This window comes from Erpetoichthys calabaricus, chromosome 2, assembly GCF_900747795.2.
Source record: "Erpetoichthys calabaricus chromosome 2, fErpCal1.3, whole genome shotgun sequence".
NCBI lineage: Eukaryota > Metazoa > Chordata > Cladistia > Polypteriformes > Polypteridae > Erpetoichthys > Erpetoichthys calabaricus.
The window spans coordinates 341,497,223-341,503,201 of NC_041395.2; the positions used below are offsets into that span (position 1 = coordinate 341,497,223).

At 40.3% G+C, this 5,979-nt stretch overlaps 1 long non-coding RNA gene across 1 annotated transcript; it reads right to left on the reverse strand.

The window, feature by feature from the left end:
- Positions 1-704: 704 nt before the first annotated feature.
- LOC127526777 (uncharacterized) lies at positions 705-1,784 on the reverse strand. The gene is made up of 3 exons (XR_007934211.1): positions 1,690-1,784; positions 1,032-1,125; positions 705-749 (listed from the first exon to the last, which is right to left on the reverse strand). It is a non-coding gene; the product is annotated as an uncharacterized LOC127526777 (long non-coding RNA).
- Positions 1,785-5,979: the final 4,195 nt, after the last annotated feature.

Here is a 5,979-nt window from a genome sequence, read left to right on the forward strand (position 1 = left end):
AATTCAGAATCGCCTGGGTGGTGTACAGAACGGGCAATGAAAAGGAGAAAGAAGTCTGACTTCATGACATTATGCAGTTCCCATATTTGCCAGCAGATGTTGCTACATCAACCTCTACATCTTCTGTCAAAATTTGGAATTAGCAGGCCACTTAGACCGAATAAGGGACCAGAAAATGAGGAGTGAAACTTCATGGACAGAAGGACAAAGATCAATTGACAGAACCAAACGGAAAGTCCAGAAATTAGAATTTCCTTCTAGAAAATATCCATAATCTTATGCAGGAATAGCAATTTAAATAGCACTCTTCTGGAAGATGTTGCATCTCAGCCGGGATACCTCCCTTGGCTGGAGTTCAAAGTCTTGCTTTATGTCTTTTTTACTTTCTCGTATACAAAGTATAGGGAAAGTGTTGTAATCGTCCAAAGGTTCCATGTCGAGATTTTGGTGAATGTCGATGTTTTAGACCTCCCTGACTTTCTTGTATACTTTGTATACGGAAAGTATTGGAATCATCAAAAGATTCGATATCAAGATTTTGATGAATCTCGATTTTTTAGGCCTCCCTGATTTTCTTGTTTATGAAGTATACAGAAAGTATTGGAATCGTTCAAAGATTCAATGTCGAGATTTTGATGAATCTCGATGTTTTAGACCTCCCTGACTTTCTTGTTTACGAAGTATAGGGCAGTATTGGAATCGCCCAAAGATTCGATGTCGAGATTTTGATGAATCTCGATGTTTTAGACCTCCCTGACTTTCTCGTTTATGAAGTATAGAGAAAGTATTAGAATCGTCCAAAGATTCGATGTCGAGATTTTGATGAATCTCGATGTTTTAGACCTCCCTGACTTTCTCATTTACGAAGTATAGGGAAAGTATTGGAAACGTCCAAAGATCCGATATCGAGATTTTGATGAATCTCGATGTTTTAGACCTCCCTGACTTTCTCGTTTACAAAGTATAGAGAAAGTATTGGAGTTGTCCAAAGATTCGATGTGTAGATTTTGATGAATCTCGATGTTTCAGACCTCCCTGACTTTCTCGTTTACGAAGTATAGGGAAAGTATTGGAATCGTCCAAAGATTCGATGTCGAGATTTTGATGAATCTCGATGTTTTAGACCTCCCTGACTTTCTCGTTTACAAAGTATAGAGAAAGTATTGGAATTGTCCAAAGATTCGATGTGTAGATTTTGATGAATCTCGATGTTTCAGACCTCCCTGACTTTCTTGTTTACGAAGTATAGAGAAAGTATTAGAATCGTCCAAAGATTCGATGTCGAGATTTTGATGAATCTCGATGTTTTAGACCTCCCTGACTTTCTCATTTACGAAGTATAGGGAAAGTATTGGAAACGTCCAAAGATTCGATGTCGAGATTTTGATGAATCTCGATATTTTAGACCTCCCTGACTTTCTCGTTTACAAAGTATAGAGAAAGTATTGGAATTGTCCAAAGATTCGATGTGTAGATTTTGATGAATCTCGATGTTTCAGACCTCCCTGACTTTCTCGTTTACGAAGTATAGGGAAAGTATTGGAAACATCCAAAGATTCGATGTCGAGATTTTGATGAATCTCAATGTTTTAGACCTCCCTGACTTTCTCGTTTATGAAGTATAGGGAAAGTATTGGAAACATCCAAGGATTCGATGTTGAGATTTTGATGAATCTCGATTTTTTAGACCTCCCTGACTTTCTCGTATACAAAATATAGGGAAAGTATTGTAATCGTCCAAAAATTCAATGTGTAGATTTTGATGAATCTCAATGTTTTAGACCTTCCTGAGTGTGAAATGACCATTTTTGGAATTATGTCTTTGTGTGTCTGTGTGTGCATGAGTGTGCGTGTGTTTGTGTGTGTGTGTGTGTGTAAACACTATAACTTGAGTACGCTTACACTTATGTCAACCAAATTTTGCATACATGTATTAGGTACAAAACGTCTATTTCTATCAGCCTTTGGACTATTTCTGCTAACCAGAAGTGGTACTTTACCTTTTATTCATACAGCTGCAGAGTGTGATTTATTCAACTTTTCTTTTATAGTAATTGTTCAATATATTATGGGACATGGGATGCTGAGCTAGATGTGGGTAAAAAAAATGACTACCAAATCCAAAAGGGGATTAAGCCTCAATAATAAATGAATGATTGTTGTCGAGTGCAGGAAGCTGCTGGGCACAGAGCAAAAGTTGGGGCACCAACCGGGTCACCCCTTTTAATATTTACAGCATCCAATGTTTTGCAGTGTTGGAAAAGAAATTAACAAGAGGATTCGAGGTACTCTCCAGGGGTCAGTTCTCAGGTATAAGCTTGGTCTGCTCTCTCCAGAATGAGACGCACTTTGCTGAGAGTGCCTCATCTTTATAGTGAAGGGACCAGAAGGGGTGGAGTCAGTTGCCCTCTGTGGGCAGTTTCTCAGGGCTGTGGTAGAAAAAAAGAGATGACAATGCCCCCTCGTGTCCTCGAGTGCTAGTGCTTGCCTCCAATATGTCCAGAAGGAGATGTGCATTATCTCAAAAAATATTAGAAATGCCACTCAAGAGATGGGATGACCGTAAACCTTCTGTTATGTATATCTCTTAAGTGAGGTGTATTTTATGTTTCATTGTTTATTTTGAGCGATTATTGTTCAGGTTTTTATGTTATTTCTGTTAGTTTCACAAATATTTTGTTCTTTGTGTTCAGCCCCCCCTTTAATGTGACCTCAGGTTCATACAGTTAACTATGTTGTCTTCTGTTTCCTCCACAGTGTCAAGAAACTGAAGACATTTGACTCCGTCCCTTCTGGTCACTGGACCAATAATACGCAGCTCTGAAGGTGCTTTTCGGTTGAGCTACAGGAGGCGAGGCCACCCTGATGTCATTGCTTCTGGCTCCTCCTTCTGCATTTACCTTGAGGTTTGAGCGAGAGACCCAGACAGCGGATCATTGAGAGTTGTTCAAGGAGTTTCTGTAAGTATTGCTGTGTTTTTTATTGTTTTTTTTTTAATTATTATTATATTTTAGTTTTGTATATAAGATTGTTGATAACTGGACTGTGATTTGGATTTTGTTTATAGTTGACTGCCTTTTAGGCAATTTCTTTTTTTTGCCTCTTTTTACTCAGTTGGACTTTAATGCTTTATTGACTATTTTTTGGTAGGAAATATATGTCTTTAGAAAGATGTCGTGTTTCGGCAAGGGTTCCTCCTCTGGCTGGGGTCCAAAGTTTTGTTTCATGTCTATTTGTTCATTTTGGTGCCTATCATTTATGTTATGGATTCATTTTGATCAGGTGCTGTTGTGTATGCGTGTCAGTGCATTGAGTTACAGTATGTACCAACACCCCATGCCATCCTCCAGCATTTGAGGATGTACCCAAAAACATACCCTACGATCATCTGTGTGGCTGTGAATATGTACAGTTATGTCCATAAATATTTGGACAGAGACAACTATTTTCTAATTTTGGTTCTGTACATTACCACAATCAATTTTAAATGAAGCAACTCAGATGCATTTGAAGTGCAGACTTTCAGCTTTAATTCAGTGCGGTGAACAAAACGATTGCATAAAAATGTGAGGCAACTAAAGCATTTTTGGAACACAATCCCTTCATTTCAGGGGCTCAAAGTAATTGGACAATTGACTCAAACGCTATTTCATGGGCAGGTGTGGGCAAGTCCGTCGTTATGTCCTTATCAATTAAGCAGATAAAAGGCCTGGAGTTGATTTGAGGTGTGGTGCTTGCATGTGGAAGATTTTGCTGTGAACAGACAACATGCGGTCAAAGGAGCTCTCCATGCAGGTGAAAGAAGCCATCCTTAAGCTGTGAAAACAGAAATTGCTACAATATTACGAGTGGCAAAAATCTACAGTTTGGTACATCCTGAGAAAGAAGCAAGCACTGGTGAACTCAGCAACACAAAAAGACCTGGACGTCCACGGAAGACAACAGTGGCGGATGATCGCTGAATCATTTCCATGGTGAAGAGAAACCCGTTCACAACAGCCAAACAAGTGAACAACACTCTCCAGGGGGTCGGCGTATCGATATCCAAGTCTACCATAAAAAGAAGACTGCATGAAAGTAAATCCAGAGGGTGCACTGCAAGGTGCAAGCCACTCATATGACTCAAGAATAGAAAGGCTAGATTGGACTTTGCTAAAGAACATCTAAAAAAGCCAGCACAGTTCTGGAAAAACATTCTTTGGACAGATGAAACCAAGATCAGCCTCTACCAGAATGATGGCAAGAAAAAAGTATGGAGAAGGTGTGGAACAGCTCATTTTCCAAAGCATAGCACATCATCTGTAAAACACGGTGGAGGGAGGCAGTGTGATTGCTGCCAGTGGTACTGGGACACTCGTGTTTATTGATGATGTGACACAGGACAGAAGCAGCCGGATGAATTCTGAGGTGTTCAGAGACATACTGTCTGCTCAAATCCAGCTAAATACAGTCAAATTGATTGGCCGGCGTTTCATGATACAGATGGACAATGACCCAAAAACATACAGCCAAAGCAACCCAGGAGTTTATTAAAGCAAAGAAGTGGAAAATTCTTGAATGGCCAAATCAGTCACCCGAACTTAACCCAACTGAGCAGGCATTTCACTTGTTGAAGACTAAACTTCAGACAGAAAGGCCCACAAACAAACAGCAACTGAAAGCCGCTGCAGTAAAGGCCTGGCAGAGCATTAAAAAGGAGGAAAACCAGCATCTGGTGATGTCCATGAGTTCAAGACTTCAGGCTGTCATTGCCAGCAAAGGGTTTTCAACCAAGTTTTAGAAATGAACATTTGATTTCCAGTTATTTAATTTGTCCAATTACTTTTGAGCCCCTGAAATGAAGGGATTGTGTTCAAAAAATGCTTTAGTTGCCTCACATTTTTATGCAATCGTTTTGTTCACCCCACTGAATTAAAGCTGAAAGTCTGCACTTCAACTGCATCTGAGTTGTTTCATTTCAAATTCATTGTGGTAATGTACAGAACCAAAATTAGAAAAACGTTGTCTCTGTCCAAATATTTATGGACCTAACTGTATATATGAATATGTTGTCGTGTGTGTGTCAGAGGGTCAACCCCTCCGGATTCCTCCCAGGCATGTAGTTCCACTTTGGGCAGAGAGGGGGCACTGTGGTTAACTATGTTGTTTATTGTTTCCTCCACAGTGTCAAGAAACTGAAGACATTTGACTCCCTGGACCATAAATGCGCAGCTCTGAAGGTGTCACTCATTGGCTATGAGAGCAAAGAGATGGAGCTCCTTCATGCCCTGACATCATGTGTTCTAAAGAGCCCTTGAAAGGCACTGTTTTTGTTGTATACTGTGCCATTGTGCATTAATTTTGGTTTGAACATTTAAAGTAAATTAAATGTATCTTGTGTTGTGAACCTTCATTCCTTCTGATGGCCATGATGTATTTGTATATGTATATGTTGTGATAAACCCAGGGGCGTCAGCGAGCTCCAAACCCCAACACAAAAACACTTGAACAGTCCTGGGTTCAAATAATGGAAGGTTTTTATTATAAATACCTCCAAAATGTAACACTATACCTCCTTCCTCCCTACCACACTGCCCTCCTCTACTCAAGCGTTGCTCCACTACCTCCCAGCTCCAACTCACCTGAATAAAGGAATGCGGCCCCTTTTATTACAGACCCAGGAGTGATTCCGGTGCCAGGGTGACTGCCCGATGCAAGCACTTCCGGGTCGCATGGAAGTCCATAATAGAGGGCTTGTCTCCCTCCAGCACCCTTTCGTGGCACCAAGTGACCCCTGCAGTGCTGCTCTGCCGGACTACATATCCCAGCATACCCTGCTGGCTTCTTACTGTTCACTGACCTCCAGGGCTGATGCCCTCTTTCTAGTGCCTCTTTAATTCCACCAGGGGGGGTAAACGTTAATATTTAACATTATACATAGTTATTGTCTGTTTTTTTCACCTGTATTATTATCATTCTTTAATTTAATATTATTTATTG